Raw genomic sequence first — 17,500 nt, 5'->3', positions numbered from 1 at the left:
AATGAATGAATGAATGAATGAATGAATGAATGAATGAATGAATGAATGAATGAATGAATGAATGAATGAGAATGAATGAATGAATGAATGAATGAATGCATTAAATGAACATTACATTTATATAGCGTTTTTCTAGACACTCAAAGCGCTCTCCACAATGTAGGGTGGAAATTGCCTCCTTCACCACCACTGGTAGCACCCAACCTTGGGCTATGCAGGCTCAATGGTTGCCATACATTGGCACCAGGCACACATCACACTACACACTGGCTGAAAGGCTCAGGGGACAGGTATTGATATTAAGCCAATTAAGGGGAAGGGATGATTAGGTGGCCTTGATGTCAGATACCTGATTGGGAATTTAGCCAGGAATGTCGGGGAACCCCCTACTCTTTGTGATAGGCGCCCTGGGTTATTTAACGACCAAATTCAGTCAGGACCTCGGTTTAGTGGCTCATCCGAAGGATTGATATTAGTATCCAGAGCTTCATTATTCAAAGACAATGAAAATACATGAACTGGTCTCATTGCAAAACAAATACATATAGGCCAGTGACAGTATTAGCGGATATATAGTGGTTTATGTCCAAAATAGGAGTCAGTGAACTGCAACAGGTAGTGGAACCAATGCTGGGAGTAGGGTTGGGGTTAGGACCCTCAGGGACACATGCGTTCCTGGTCCCTCTTTAATACAATTCCTTCCCCTCAAAGGATCTGACACCTCGCACCCCCCACAACCCTCGTATCCTTGGAGTCCTGTGAAGGTCAATAAATGGTTTGGTCAATGACCAAAAAACAATCGTTGACATTACAAGGTGGAAGGTTGACACCTGCCGGACCAGCACTGGGACCTTTCCAGAAATCTTGACTCAATCTTGACCCTCTTCCACTGCCCCTCCCCTCATCCACTGCCCCTCCCCTCATCCACTGCCCCTCCCCTCATCCACTGCCCCTCCCCTCATCCACTGCCCCTCCCCTTGCCTCAGGAGCGAGGTCACAGCTACTGGATGGGATGTGTCAATACGATACTCCACTCGGGCCGATACTAGCGGGGTTTGATGGATCGGCATCGGATGCAGATGGTCCTGATGGACATGAGAAACGCATCGTGCTCCACTAACAGCATCTCAGCAGCTCATGATTGAGACGAGGACAAATGTACCCAGCTTTCATCCCTGAATGGATTCACCTTGATGAGACCAATTGGCCAAAATATTTGGATTTTTATTACATTATCCTATGTTGCAATAACTGTGAGCAGCAATGGCTGAAGGTGTTAGCGACCTGTCAGTCTATCCCATATCCCCTCCCTCTCTGTTCGATATTATCGGCCTACCGATCTTATTGGCCGATATTGGCATTAAAATGTAATATCGGAAATTATCGGTATTGGTTTTCAAAAAAAAGATAAAAATTTATTTGTATTTCTTTTTTCCCCATTTATTTAACCTTTATTTACCCAGGCAAGTAAGAACAGATTCTTATTTTATTTATTGTGAAAAGTATGCATAATGTGTTAATTCCACGACAAGAGATATGTAATGTTAATTACCTGAAATTATTCAGTTTTTTTGGGGGGGGGAAACCCTGCATATATCGGCATCGGTTGATATCGGTATCGGAAATGAAGAGTTGGACAATATCGGTATATCGGATATCGGTGAAAAAGCCAATATCGAACAAGTCGCGACCCAAATTTGGGTCGTGGGTAGGTGACACTGTTATGGTGGCCGAGTACCTGGGTCTCTAAAACCTCAAAAGAAAAAAAGCCAATACAACCCTATAAATTATTCTCCCATCATATAATTAGCCGTGTTTTAATGCACCGAGCAGAGCACTCAAAAAGCCACTTTCCTCCAAGGGTAGGATCGGTAGTGTTCTCAAGAATGAAGGCATTTCAGCCCATTTTTAATCCTCTCTTTCTCAGATTTTTCTCTGTTTTCTCCCCGTCCCAATTTTAGTCGTTGTGCCAATTTCCCCCCCTCCCCTACCTGTTTGTTGTGTGCATGTTCTCCTACTGGTCGGTACAAGGGAATCCTGAAGTCATCCGCACGCTTCCTCCGACACACGCAGCGACAGCCAGTGACTCTTTTTTCACCTGGCAGCGAGGACTCTCATTGGTGAAGTGTAATGCGTGGGAGGTCAAGCTGCCTTCATCAAGTCCTGCCTCCGCTGAGCAAGCGCCCAGACCTGACCTGTAGGCATCGCTGTCCACAACGCCAGATTCCTACCCGTGACTTCCCTCCCCCTAACCCAGCCAAACGGGTTAGTATAGCGATCAGCCCAAGCCAAGGCAATGCTGACTCAGGGAGTCGAGACCGCAGCCTCTTGCATTGGTGACGAGCGCAATCTCCGCTACGCCACCTGACCGCCAAGTAACAATTTTAAATAAAAAATACAAATTTAATTATTATAATAATATTTGTTTATGTTCTGGTAACATATTTTGGCTAAATATGCCTTGTTTTATAAATGTGTATTGATAACATAGTGCTGTAATAAAATGTTCTAATAAATATGCATGATCAAGTTCAACAGGTGCTTTTATTTTGATATTCCTTAATTCCATGTTGAAATTACGCAATACATTAAAGTGTGGGGTCGCCGAAACAAATCCTAAATAAAATGGTGTTGTGGTATAAAAATTTTGGAGAACCCCTGCCCTAGATCCATTTTCATCTCATCTCAATAAACAGGGCCTGCTGGCAAGGCAGCGTGGCAGACAATTCTCGCTTATCAATCACACTACACTGTCAATCAAACAGTTATGGGGTGGGACTAAAGAACAGCACCACATAAGCCATAAAACTTGTTACACTAATGAATCTTTATAATTGCCATTAATTTACCCAGCCATTATTTGACACTTTCACAGCACCATTATTGTCTGTTTCTTTGAGTTTATGCGTATATTTGAAATTTTTGGAAAATATATTGCTTGGGTTGGTTTTATTGCTTTTAGATTGATCATAATGATGCGCGTAGTATATTGAATATTTGAAAAGATTATACATTATGCAAATCCTTTTTGATCAGAAACCAATCGGATTGGTCTCGGTCTCGGCAGATACTCAAGATTGTAGTATCTGATATCGAGCCATCCCTACTCACTGAGACCCCAGGTTGGGATCCCCTCTTGCTCCTACAGGAGGATAAAACAAAACCTGTCCTTCCTTCCTTCCTTCCCCTCCCTTGCCCCCCAAGGGTCCCAGCCGAGCAAGATGAGCAAGCAGCCGTTTCGGCTCGAGGTGTTCAGGGCATCATTACTCTCACATCTTCTATCCAGAGACGGGATCAATAAATCCATGGATCCAGCCCCGGACTGGATCCTGCTGTCCACCGGCCTCCTATTTCTCCGCTGTCAATCCAGGGAAACACTTATCTGGTGGAACAAGCTGAGGCTTTGTGTGACGCCCCGCCGAATGTTCATTAAGTTGTTTTCCAATGAGAAAGAGCGATCGATACAGCGCGCCGCCGTGATTCATGAGCCCCCCCCCCTTCCCCCCGCTTTGCGTCTATGTTTATCTCCACTGAAAAGGCGATGGGGGGAATATGATATGAAGGAAGTCAATTAGCGAGAGATAAGGCGTAGACATGGACATGCGGGTCAGAGGTCAAACCACGCTTTGGGAATCTCAGAAATGCACTTTACATTTACATTTAGTCATTTAGCTGACGCTTTTATCCAAAGCGACTTACAAGTTCTGTACGACAAGTCATCAGGAAGGGTACAACTCTATCAGCTGAGTAACAATGTTCATCAAAGTGTTGAGTGCTACAGTGTGGGTTAGTTTATTAGGACAAGTGCATGACAGTAAGGTTAGTTAGGGTTAGATATTTTATTTATTTAAGATAATGGTTGAAGAAGTGCGTCTTTAGTCAACGGCGAAAGATTGGGCGGGTTTCGGCTGTCCTAACTGGGGTGGGTAGTTCATTCCACCATTGTGGGGCAAGGACTGAGAATATAGGCGACTTCTCTCAATCCAAATGCATATGAAGTCAGGTGTGAATATTGCATCGGAATTGCATTTAGCGTTTTCAGAAGTGATCGCATAATTATGTTACTTTTGAGATAAGCTTGTTAAAACAGATGATTTCATGCCGGCCATATTGGTGTTGTTGTTGTTGTTGGTGTTGGTGTTGTTGTTGTTGTTGTTGTTGGTGTTGTTGACTCTGGTTATAACAAGCTCTCGAACGCTGTTGAGCTTCTCTTTCGAAAGTCTGTTCAGAAACATTGCGGCAGGCTAATTCAGAGACTTGGCAGCTTAACTGGGCAGCTTTCTCCCTGTGCTTTAAACACAGCTCTGAAATACCCTCATCCTTCTTTCTCGTTGGCTTTCTTTCAAAGTGTAATTTTGAACCATTGCCAAGGCGAGCCAGTCACTAGTTTGCCAATTGTGTTGTTTAGAACTGCTTACCTTTCATTGAAAACCTTTTTCGACATTGTTAAATAATTGGAGGGATTCATGACATTGTGTCCTATTTCCACATGGACTCACCTGAGCAGTGCCTTCAGTGGTAATAGGAACATAACTTTATTAGCTCAGGTTCTACTTATAATATCCCACAGTCAGTCTTTTAGTCAAGTAATAGAACGTGGGACTCATTCATTCAAATAGACCAAACGTCTGTACTGTAGGCCTACATGGCTATTATTTTTATCCTGAACTCACAAAAAGTGGATTGGGAAAAAAAGAAGTCAACTGAAATGTCTGAAATAAATCAAATGAATAAATAAAAACAAGACTAGGCAAGCCTAGTTACTGTAAAGGTAGAGTCCGTAATGTCGTCAAACAGTGACCTCTAGGCAAAATAGACCCGATTGGTACTGCACTTTGCTGACATTTTTAACAAAGTTAACCTCTAGCCCGAGCGGTCCATCGACGGACCACAAATGATATCACGTCATAAATCCATCTCTCCAGACTGTATGACATTAAGTAGCGTTTTTCTTTCAAATGTATCTAAGAGTAAAGACCCTAACCATGTCACAACAGCAGTCATAGTGTATATTTTCATTTCAATAGGTTAAAGTGTTATTAGTGAGATTTTAGTTTATGGAATGTCTTAATAATTTAGCGAATATCCGCCATTTTGAATTAGCGAAACATCGCCAGTTGTAGTCATATGAGTACAGGGCATCCAGAGCTCTCAATGAGCATTTTAATTTCGAAAAACTACATTTCCTAGCGATTTTTCCAGCTTCCTGCAAGCAACTGACTTCCTCTTATTTCTCGGGATTATATACCACAAAACTGAACGTTATTGGCATAGATTCCAGCGCAGTTAGTTTGTCTAACTTCTGTGAACATTAAAGCAACCGTGTTGAAATCCGATTCAAAATGGCGGACCTGTCGCAAGAATAAAAAGCTGACTGTATTTACAGTAGATTTCATTCTCGGTTCTTCCTGCACGCCTGGTAATACTAAATCCAAATTGAACTCTCCCATTTGAAAGAGGAGATTTGGCCCGATCCATATATGTGCAACATGGCTATAATAGGGTCATTTATTAGGCCTGCTATTCTATATTCTATAATAATATTTCAAATTGCATGTGTCCGGATGGCAGAATTCAGTACTGTATATACAAAACCTTCTGTTTAATCATCTTCCCTTTATTCATTTCCTTAGATTTTTTGTACACATGATCTCAATAAGGTACTGAACGCGTTTTACATGTCTGCTCATTTTTAGCATGTATGCAAAGAAAAATCATAATTTATATTCTCCTTTGTTTCATCACAATTTACTCAAGCCTAGTAACAGACACAATATTTATGACACTGGGAATACATTTCCTGAGATCCATAGATGTCCCTATACCAATAACATGCAAATGGACCTTGTAGAAGTGGAGCAATCTTCCATTTACTTAAGTATATATTTTTAGGCAGATTTTCAGAAAATAGGGCTAGGGCTTAAAACAGATTCAAATAGGTTCGAGCCCAGCTATCAGCATTGCTACCAGCTTGGCTGGTCGTTCATACTAACACAATTGGCAGTGTTTGGGGTGGGAAAGCTGGTGGGTGGGTCCTGGTCATTGTAAACAGCGACTCCTACAGTTCGGTCGGGTCGCCTGCTCAGCGCGGATAGGATCTAAGGGGGGTAGTGTGATCCTTCCACACGTTACACCCTCTCAGTGAGAGTCTGCGCTGCCAGGGCCCTATTCCCCGTACCTGGTTCAACTAAGTCGATCAAGAGTCCCATTATCCAGATTCAGTTAACCCGATGTTTGAAGCCGGGATTTTCCTGTTCCTGGAACGCTGATTCAGTCTCGTTAACTCGAGCCAGACTTGAGACTCTGGATAAGTGCGCGCGGCCGCTTCAGTTGAAAAGACAGCAGGTGTAGATCGCAGAAATCCTGATCTTCTAACGGCATTGATTGATTGATTGTTTTACAGATTGCAGGCGGCTCAATAGCCTTGCCGACAAGTTAAATGCATAATCTATATGCTAATTTTAAATCCCTCATTACCCCAATCAATCAGATTATATTTCTTGAAACGTTCCTGCTGGCAGTAGGTTTATGCATTGAATAATCAAATGAGATCTTGCTAGCGAAAATAATTAATTCAACTGTTTCAGAATAAGGATACGGCTCTCTTATCCATTGATTGATGTATGGTGGATTTTTTATTTATCTGTACTGCGGTGTGACGGTTTGTCCTTTTGACTTTCACGCAGACGACCGGGGTTCGAATCCTAGTCTTTTCCTTCTTTTTGCAATGTAGGAATAATTCAATTTGGTGCACGTTGAGAGCTATATAAAGAATGACATCCTCAATGCATGTAGATTTATAATATTTTAACTTAAAACTAGGCTACCTTTGCGTATAATCATTAATATTATATTCCAAAAAATTATATTGGAAACACAGGGTTTCGAACACTGGTCACCGGGTTGCCAGGATTGAGCACTACCGCTGCACCACTGTGCCAGATGGGATAAATTCATTGTTTATACATTAATGAACGAGAGACCCGTGTTTAGAATATTCTTTATTTTGAATGAAGTTTTATCTCTTTATTCTCATTCATTAATGTGACGTCAACGGCTCATTCAATTTCTCAAATCAGTCAAACAGCGCATCTCATCAGACATTTTAATCCCAGTTACAATATCACACAAAATCCACAATCCACGCATAGACACTTCAATTTTATGCTTGAATGAAACAAAATCCAGGCGCTCCTCTCCTTCCTCGCTCCTCATCCACAGCGGAGAATATGAAGGGAATCCGAGCCGAACGAGCGATAGGTTTCAATCATTAAGGATATCCCCGCGGGATTCACATTTGCAATGCTGCGCGTTGTTAAAATAACCACATAATGTGTACATCGCACCTAGCGAGCGCCACGGTATATATAACGTGCATTATTTAGGACAAAGTGAATTTAGTATCAGCATAGGGTCTATTTTACATTTCAAAAGCCCCCTCTGGAAGAATGGAGCACAAAAAGTAATTCAGAATGGTATAATGCAGATCGTAGACTGTGGGAATAATTTCAGGAAACGAGCTGTCACTTCTTTGCGGGGGCGTAGCTATGGTTCATCCGGCTAACTTGAACTTAACCCTGCTCTCGACCAGGCTCAAACTTTTTGATCTGTTGTCATGGTGATTTAGACAATCCAGCTTCGGGGAATGGGAAAGTCCGGCTTAAGTCAGACTTGACCGAAAGTTATCCGGCTAACTCAGTTATCCAGGTACGGGGAACGGGGCCCAGGTGAAAAGAAGCGGTTGATTGGCTACACATGTGTCGGAGGAAGCATGATAGCCTCCACTCTCCCAGACCGACCGCAGGGGGTAGGTGCGCAGCGACCAGGAAGGGGATTGGGAATTGGCATAACGACTAACATTGGGATGGGAGAAAAACGGAGAAAAAAGGAGGGGGAAAAAGATTTAAAAAAATGAAAAAAATATTCAAATATTTAACTCACACATCACGCCAAAAAAAAGTAAACACAGTGCAGTACCAAGCGGGGCTGTTTGACATCATTACAGATTCTACCTTTAAGCCGGACCCGGATACTGTAAAGGAATGTGAATCCCTACCCACATTCAAAACCGCTCTTAAAGAGCACCTATGGGAGGCTGCAATTCAAAACTGGCCACCGTAAATGTCCAAACCCCCACCCCCTCCTAATAGACAGTCTCCTCCCCACGCATGTATATATTCTCTCCCCGCTGTATGTATATTTCTCTCCCACCCACCCACCCCCTCCAAATGTACATTCTCCTCCCCCACCCACCCACCCCCTCCAAATGTACAGTAGCCTCCCCACCGTATGTATATTTCTCTCCCACCCACCCACCCCCTCCTAATGTACAGTCCCCTCCCCATCATATGTATATACTCTGTCAGGATCTACGGGTAACAGTACTGTATATTTGAATACCGTTTATGTCACAAATGTATCAGTACTAAATACCTGTACCGTACGTCATGTATGTCCCTATGCCATAGTGTCATGTATGTTGTGTATGTCATAAATGTCTATATGAATTGAAAATAGGGGACCCTGATGTAAACAAGACAAACGTCTTTCTCTGGTCTGCATCCCCTTAACAATTGTGTGTATTGAGCCGTACTGTATTGTACCCATTCTGCAATCTGTTAAATAAAGTTTTCATTCATTCATTCATTCATTCATATACATGCCAGTGTGAAACAACAGCAAGTCGGTGAGTCAGTAACCAACATTACCTCGGCCTGGACAAAAATAGAAAATAAAAAGAAACCAAAAAAGACCTAATTGCTATGGATCCTTTGGCAAAGCTACAAACGGTAAAAGGTAAGGCTACGCTGGCTCTTTGATCTGCCTGGCTTTGTGTTTGCTAACTCAAGCTTTCATCATTATTGGACACCGGTGTTCTATGAAAGAGCCCGGCATTAGGCCATCTGTCTTTCCCATAATCATTGGCTTGATTCATCCATCATCTCCCTTTGCTCGCTTCCTCCTCCGGCTCTCTCGCCCAGAGCAGAGCTCTCTCTCTCGCTCTTCCATAACACTTGAGTTTCAGGAGGCGACTGGTCCTTCTTGTTTTATGTTCTCTGTCACTGAAGGCTCCGTTCACCCGGCCACAGCTGTGGACCAACACACCGACGCCATCAATGCTACGCTACTAATAGTGAGCCCTGGTCAAACCCTACGGCCCTAACCCAACATGAAAGAGATGTGCTGGGATTCAGGGTTATACCCTTGTCATACATGTTATCTCTCTGATTCAGAGATGTTCAGTGTTATGCACTGCCCATCTCATACATGTTAGCTTTCTGATTCAGTGTTATGCACTGCCCATCTCATACATGTTAGCTTTCTGATTCAGTGTTATGCACTGCCATTCTCATACATGTTACTGTAGCTCCCTGATTCAGTGTTATGCACTGCCCTTCTCATACATGTTACTGTAACTCCCTGATTCAGTGTTATGCACTGCCCTTCTCATACATGTTACTGTAACTCCCTGATTCAGTGTTATGCACTGCCCTTCTCATACATGTTACTGTAGCTCCCTGATTCAGTGTTATGCACTGCCATTCTCATACATGTTACTGTAGCTCCCTGATTCAGTGTTATGCACTGCCATTCTCATACATGTTACTGTAACTCCCTGATTCAGTGTTATGCACTGCCCTTCTCATACATGTTAGCTTTCTGATTAAGAGTGATTCAGGATTAGGTACTGCTCTTCTCAAACATGTTAGCTTTCTGATTCAGTGTTATGCAATGCCCTTCTTGTATGTTACTGTAGCTCCCTGATTCAGAGTGATTCAGTGTTATGCACTGCCCATCTCATACATGTTAGCTCTCTGATTCAGAGTGATTCAGTGTTATGCACTGCCCATCTCATACATGTTAGCTCTCTGATTCAGAGTCATTCAGTGTTATGCACTGCCCATCTCATACATGTTAGCTCTCTGATTCAGAGTCATCCAGTGTTATGCACTGCCCATCTCATACATGTTAGCTCTCTGATTCAGAGTCATTCAGTGTTATGCACTACCCATCTCATACATGTTAGCTCTCTGATTCAGAGTCATCCAGTGTTATGCACTGCCCATCTCATACATGTTAGCTCTCTGATTCAGAGTCATTCAGTGTTATGCACTGCCCATCTCATACATGTTAGCTATCTGATTCAGAGTGATTCAGTGGTATGCACTGCCCATCTCATACATGTTAGCTCTCTGATTCAGAGTGATTCAGTGGTATGCACTGCCCATCTCATACATGTTAGCTCTCTGATTCAGAGTGATTCAGTGGTATGCACTGCCCATCTTGTTGTTTCACTAAGCCAGAACACGGATGCAGACACAAACTAGCAGAGACGATGTGGAATCAGAGTATAACCCAAATGTCGGGTGTATTTAATAAGAAAAGAAGAGTAATAGAATCCAGTCGCTAGACAGTCCAGGGAGTGAGCGGGTACAGGGTAGTCAGACGAGCGCAGGTGGTCGTAGCCAGGAGCGGGTACTCAGACTGTCCAGGGAGTGAGCAGGTACAGGGTAGTTAGACAAGCATAGGGGTTGTAGCCAGGAGTGGGTCCTCATGCAGTCCAGGGATGTTCACGGAGAGAATGGTCAGGCAGGTGCAGGTCATGCACAGGAATCCAAGACGGGGGAACAGGGAGTGGAGAGCCAGGAAGGAACTGTGAGCAAAGGAGTACAAGAACGTTAGTTAAGCACAATAGAACACGGACTGACAAAGAGAACAAGGCACGAGAATATGGACTAACTGGAAATAAGGAACTACGATCTGCCAGCTTCATGACATCTGGGCCAGGTCTAAATATGAATAGTAATTAGCCTGTAGATGACAATTGATTGATTGATTGATTTATTTGATTGAAAACTGTATTAACATATTACAGAATGGGTACAGTACAGTACAGCTCAATACATACAATTGTTAAGGGGATACAGACCAGAGAAAGACTTTCGTCTTGTTTACATCAGGGTCCCCCATTTTCAATTCATCATAACATATATGACATACACGACATACAGATAGACAGTACTGCTATATCTATACATTTATGACATACCAGATTTGCAAATACAGTACTGTTTGTGATACAAAAAGAGTCCTGAAAAGAGAGTATATACATTTGACGTAGAAACTGTACATTGGAGGAGGTTGGGCAGGTGGGGTTGGGTGGGTGGGGGACTGTACATTGGAGGTGGTTGGGTAGGTGGCGTGTGGGGGGGGGTTGGGTAGGCAAAACTGTACATACAATCAGCTGCTCCTCTGGTCCTCACACAGAGTACCTGGGTTTTTCTATTTGCAAGGTCTCTAAAACCTCAAAAGAAAACAGCCAAAACAACCCTATAAATAATAATAATGCACCGATCAGCCACTAAAAGCCACTTTCCTCCAAGGGTAGGATCGGCGGTGTTCTCAAGAAGGAAGGCATTTCAGAAAACAAGACTTGAGAACAATTTCCTTTTTGCACAATAACGATAACCACCTGACATGGGCTTGTGTACACAGTATGATAGTCCAGGTATGATAGTCCATACCATGTTATGATAGTCCATACCTCATTACACCTTACTGTAAATTGTACCTAAATTGTACCTCATCTCATTTCTGCTTTGCACTGTATATTTTTTTTTTTTATATTTTTTTTTATTATTGCAAAACAAAAATTATTAAAAGTCAGTACTCAACACACAATGCATAATGAAACTTTCAGTAAAGGTGGTTAAAATATATGCAAGTACAGAAACAAGATAAAACAAAAATAGTCTATAATAACATTTTAACCGTATACAGTGTATATCCAGCGAAATTACAATTATATAAATGTTAGTATATAATATACCCCTAATACCTATTTTCTAAAACCCTACACACATATGCTCCAGCTCGAACCCCCCCCTCCCGGACCCCCTCTTGGATAGTACCTCCATTATCCCTCACTCCTAAACAGACACTACCATTATAAGCTAGCTTTTATTCTCTCCACCACTTCTAACCACATTGACATTTTGGATTCATTGAGACCCAGAATTCTTGCTGTAGATATTTCTTGATATATCACATCGAGATATGTAAGAAACCACACTTTTCGGCACATTTTTTCCGGTTGAAACCAACGTGATGCGATCAGTTTTTTAGCTACTGTGATACCCGATAAAACCAATCTCTTTAGTTGTGGATTCACTGCAAACTCAAAAACATCATTCAATAGTAATACCGAGGGGTGTACAGGTATATTCCAAGATACGAGTATTGATAATTGTTGGGACACATCTTTCCAGAATGCCTTAACTGGTGGGCAGTCCCAATACATGTGCATAAATGTTCCTTCGTCCCCATTTGTACATTGGGAGCATTTGGAGTCTTGTTTAAGCCCCATTTTGCACAGCCTTATAGGAGTCAAGTATGTCCTGTGAATATAGTTCAGATTGATTTGTTGATGATCCGGGTTCCTTGATGTAAGTCGGACATTTGCCCAGGCTCCTTGCCAATCAAAGTCATTTTCCAGGTCTGGTATATCCCTCCTCCAGACAGTGTCTAGTTGAAGGGTTTCATACGAGGACGTTAGTAATTGATAATAAAAACCTGATACAAAACCTCCCAATGTTTCTCTTTCATAGAACAATTTGTGGTATCTGTGGTGTTCAATTGGTATGAGTAATGGAACACCGTGAGACCTCAGACAAAGTCGTAACTGTATGTAAAAAAGCCATGTGGACTCGGTGAGGTTAAACTTTGTGCATATTTCGACATAACTACAGAGGCCCTGGTTATTAAAAATATCCCCTAATGAGTGTATGCCTTGCTCTTCCCATATAGGGAATCTTATAGGGCGTTTTCCCATTAAGAGTGCATTGTTATTGAATATGGGAGTGTGATTATGCCATTCTTGAGGGTTAGGATATTTCTTTTGTGTTTCCCGCCATGTTCTGATTGCATGGGTAATTATTGGGCCAAATTTTCGCTCACAATGCTTGATTGAAAGTTTAGTGTGTGCTATGTCTTTCAGTCTCTGTGGGGCTACTGTATATTATATTGTATTGTAACTCAGTTACTTCTACTCTGCATTGTGCATTGTATATATGTATATATATACTGAACACTTTTGTCCACGTACTTGACTTCTATTTTATACAATACTTATTTTATACTTATCTATTTTTGTCTAGCACAGTCTCTGGAGCGTAACAGAAAGAAGCATTTTGTATAAAAGTATTCTGTACTTCTGTATGACAACTAATAAAGAAACTAAACTAAACAGTACATTTCGCTGAGTACATTTTACTCAAACTGAGTACATTTGACTCAAACTGAGTACAATTGTACTCACTTGGGCTCAAATGGACTCAGTTTGTGTATGTGCCATCTTAGCTAACATAGGGGTTACTTGGGAGATGGGAGGGGTGGGTTATGTTATGTTATATATTTATTTTGTCCGTGGAAACAAAATGGACATTTGCTCAATATTCACCTCTAACTTGGTTATTTGTGAACCCAAGATGCACTTCCTAAACCTACTGTGTTGATTCATCCAGAATTTGATTATGGTGATGCGTTTGGCAGTCTTTCATAGTGGCAACCGTGCAACAGATGGGGCCCGTCGTACTGTAGTGGACCGCTGGGCTGGAGATCCACAGACTGCTCATCAAGGCAGAATGCACACTGTGCTTTGAATAGAAATTATCTCATCAATGTGAAAAGACAACCAGTAGTTAAAGAGTTATTTCTTTCCATTACTGCTACACAGTACATTCTAAATACGGTATGCAAGCCGACCAATCCTGGATATAGTAATGATGGTATGTATTGCATGATATCAACAGTGCGTACAGGAGAAGGCGGTGGAAACTCATTCAATTTGATTTAGACATTTGTATGTATGAAGCCATACAATGATTCTCTCGTGAAATGCGCATCTCGCTCAGAATTCAGTGTTTTCTTTTTTACAAGAAAGGTTGTTTTTGTCATGGCTTCCTGGTGTTTCTTAACCTTCCTGTAACCCTGTGTGATGGGTGTGGAACCCAGTGATGTATTGTGCAAAGCAGCGGAGCTGCTGGAACAGATGGGCCCCCGAGTACAGTAGCGGACCGATGGGGTGGAGATCCCGCCGATTGCTTCTTTGTTGCCCCACCGGTGAAGAGTCCCCCTAATCTAGTGTAACTGATGACAGGGGACATCTTCCTCACCTGCTCTCTCTCTCTCCCTCCCTCCCTCCCTCTCAGGGGCTTATCATTCTCTCTTACTCCCATCAATCACTCCCCCACGCCTGGCCAATCTATCACGCTACCTGGCCGTATCCATACGGGCCTCCCCATGCAGCGGCCCGCCATGGCGGGGTTACCGGTCTGGCGCATTATGTTCTACAGCGGGGCGTGACGCTGTCGCCAGACGTGTCTTTGTGTTGTTAAAGGCACATCCGTCCTTCTCACACATGCTACCGTGTACAGAGGGTTAAAGTGGATGTTCCATCGCATGCTACCGTGTACAGAGGGTTGCGTGGATGTTCCATCGCATGCTACCGTGTACAGAGGGTTGCGTGGATGTTCCATCGCATGCTACCGTGTACAGAGGGTTGCGTGGATGTTCCATCGCATGCTACCGTGTACAGAGGGTTGCGTGGATGTTCCATCACGTGTTTGTTTGCGTGTGCCAGGCTAAAATGGGACGCAAGAGACCGTTTTGACTGTTGAGGTTTTTCCATTCACCTCGTAGTTGAAAAGTGTTTTTTTTGGAAAATATGAAGAGGGGAAACAGTTACTTAGTTAGTTATTATTTCATCTCCGGGAATTGACAGAAATAGAAAATGACGAGAAATGTATCACGGCAACAGGGGGCGCTTCTTTGTTCTATTTCACAACGTAGGAAGTAACACACCACCAGGTGGAAGTGCAAAAAAACAACAAGGAAAAACGGCATTAACTGTGTTTCTCACTTGTATCCTGTTCAACAGTCAAGACGACAGATAGCCCATTGTTCGGCCGACTCTATTGTGATAAGGCCGTCTATTCATTCGCTAATTTGTACATCCCACTCTAAGCCTGGCTGGGTTTTCGGCGGAACAGGAAGTGATTGACCTCCCGTTGTTAACTCCGTGGGGTGGCGCTGACCACCGTGTGATACAAAGGCCGCGCCCCCCCCCCACCCCCCCCCCCTGAAAAACGAAACATAATGTGTGACTGATGGCGGTGTTCTGTAAACCAGAGTCACCAACTGTCTCGTCTCCAAGGGAACATTAACCCGGACGACGGCAGCCATCTTTGAAGCAGTGTTATAGCTATTTGACATGTTGCCTTGGCCCCTCTGGGAGGGGGGGAGGGGCAGACTGAAGATGCAGCTAAGTGAAAGGGAGGGAAAAAGGGGAGGGGTGGTGTTTCTGTAGGGGAGAAGAGATGAGGGGGGTAGGTTGACTGATCTAGTGCTCTGTCCATTATATCTGTCTGTCTGTCTGTCTGTCTGTCTGTCTGTCTGTCTGTCTGTCTGTCTGTCTGTCTGTCTGTCTGTCTGTCTGTCTATCTATTAATTTAATTTATTTATGTAATTAAACCAGGTCACAGATACATTTTCAGTCAGCACAGTGTGTATATGTCCGACTAATATCTAATAACTTAACTTTTTTTTTTCTCGCCGACTCATATAAACATCATATCCCCCTTTTCACAATCTTTTATTCCGTTTATGAGAAACTTGAATACTTGAGAACTTGATTTAGTCTGGGCCTTTGCTGCCATTATCTGAGATACTGAGGCATGCATAATGCATACACCATATTCCATCTTATTTTTGTGTCTTTTTTCCTCCCATTATAACATTTGGACGTTTTTGTCATTACAAAAGGCTTGTGCAGAGTCCTCAACCAGAGCATGAGATTTGATTTGATTTGATTGTTTTTATTTGTCTCGAACATAGAAACATAAAACAAGTTTAAAAAACAAAAAGGTAAATAGTCAGACTATTTCCATACAATAAGTGTTCGAGAAGGAACAGGGGGAAGTAAAAACAACTTATCAATCCCTGCCCCTTCCTTAGAATATTTGACATTATAATTTAATTTCAAAAAATATATATATAACAAATAATGAAAAATAAAATAAAAGTACAGTTTTTTTAATATATCCAAATATCCAAATGAGAAAAAATAATAGGCAGTCACATTACTGCTCAAGCTCCTCTCTCTTATATGTGTCCATAAGTGCTTGTTTATAGCTACCATTAAATTGATTGATATGTTTGCTTAATTGTATAAGATGAGATGCTCCGCCCTGCTGAGAGTCTCTGAGATAGTGGAGCCGTGTTGTTCCTGTTCACGACTAGGTGTCATGCCTCAGACTAGCGGTGCAGACAGTAGGGCTTTTTACCTTGGAGAGCAGACATTTTGGATATAATTAGCAGCAATTCACAGATACAAGATACAAGATACTTTAATGCCACACAACTATGTGTGTAGTTGTTTTCGGTACAGCATGTTAATTAGCACTGGGACATCAACATGAAACATCAAAACGCCCCCCTCCCACCCAATCCCCACAATAAATACATAAATACATACAGGACAGTCACATATAACTGTCAGTCAGTGTCGGATGCTTGCCCGTCTGTGCAATTGGGGGAGGGCCAGGGCGTTTAGTGTTCGGACTGCTGTGGGGAAGCGTGTGTGTTTGGTTCAAATATACCTGTAGCGACCCCGAGGGCATGCGCTGGAATTATGTGGTGTGCTGGGTGGGAGGGATCGTTGACTATTTTACCAGAGCGGGTGACTGTGCGTGAGGTGTAGATGGAGTCCAGAGAGGGGAGGGGGCAGCCAATTATTTTGGAGGCTGTCTTGGTCTTGTCATGTGACTGGATAAAAATTTGGCCCGTCTCAAGTGACAGATATTAAGCTATTCATCTTCAATGTTTCCACCCGCCCGTCTCTGTTTTGACAGTATACCCTTTATATACTATTAAATTATAAAACAACTCTGTATTTTCAGCCTTACTCTACACCTTACTCTACACATTTCTCACACGTACGCCATAGCCCGAATATAAAGCTATTAGCGAAATGAATACGTGTCCAGTCCGTCTTTGTCCCCCCCCCCCCCCCCCATTCCCAGATCAATGAGGTATTTTTTTCTGGGATCACTCAGTGTATTGGAAATGTCAAATCCATCTTCGGGACTTCAGTAATGAGTGGATGGGTGCCGGCTTACAGTCATTCATTTTGCTTTATTGACCATTGAATTCCATAAGGAAAATCACACTCCGTCGGACAGACTCACTCACAGGTTAATGAGAAAAGAAAAAAAATGCCTATAGCCCCCTTCCTAACATGAACTCATCCATTCTATTATGTTAGATAGTCTGGCAGTTTTATTTCCCACGCTGTGTGGCTTTCAGTACTTTCAGTCTCCAGTTTCGATGACGGAGACAGGCAGAGATGACAGCTGGCACCAAATCCATTCCGAAGAAGAGATAACAGACATGGACCCAGTACTTTATATATGTATAGTGTTTGGTCTTTACTCTTTAACTT

This window comes from Notolepis coatsorum (genome assembly GCF_963971535.1).
Source record: "Notolepis coatsorum genome assembly, chromosome: 9".
NCBI classification, from domain to species: domain Eukaryota; kingdom Metazoa; phylum Chordata; class Actinopteri; order Aulopiformes; family Paralepididae; genus Notolepis; species Notolepis coatsorum.
Note: the sequence above shows the minus strand (reverse complement) of the source record.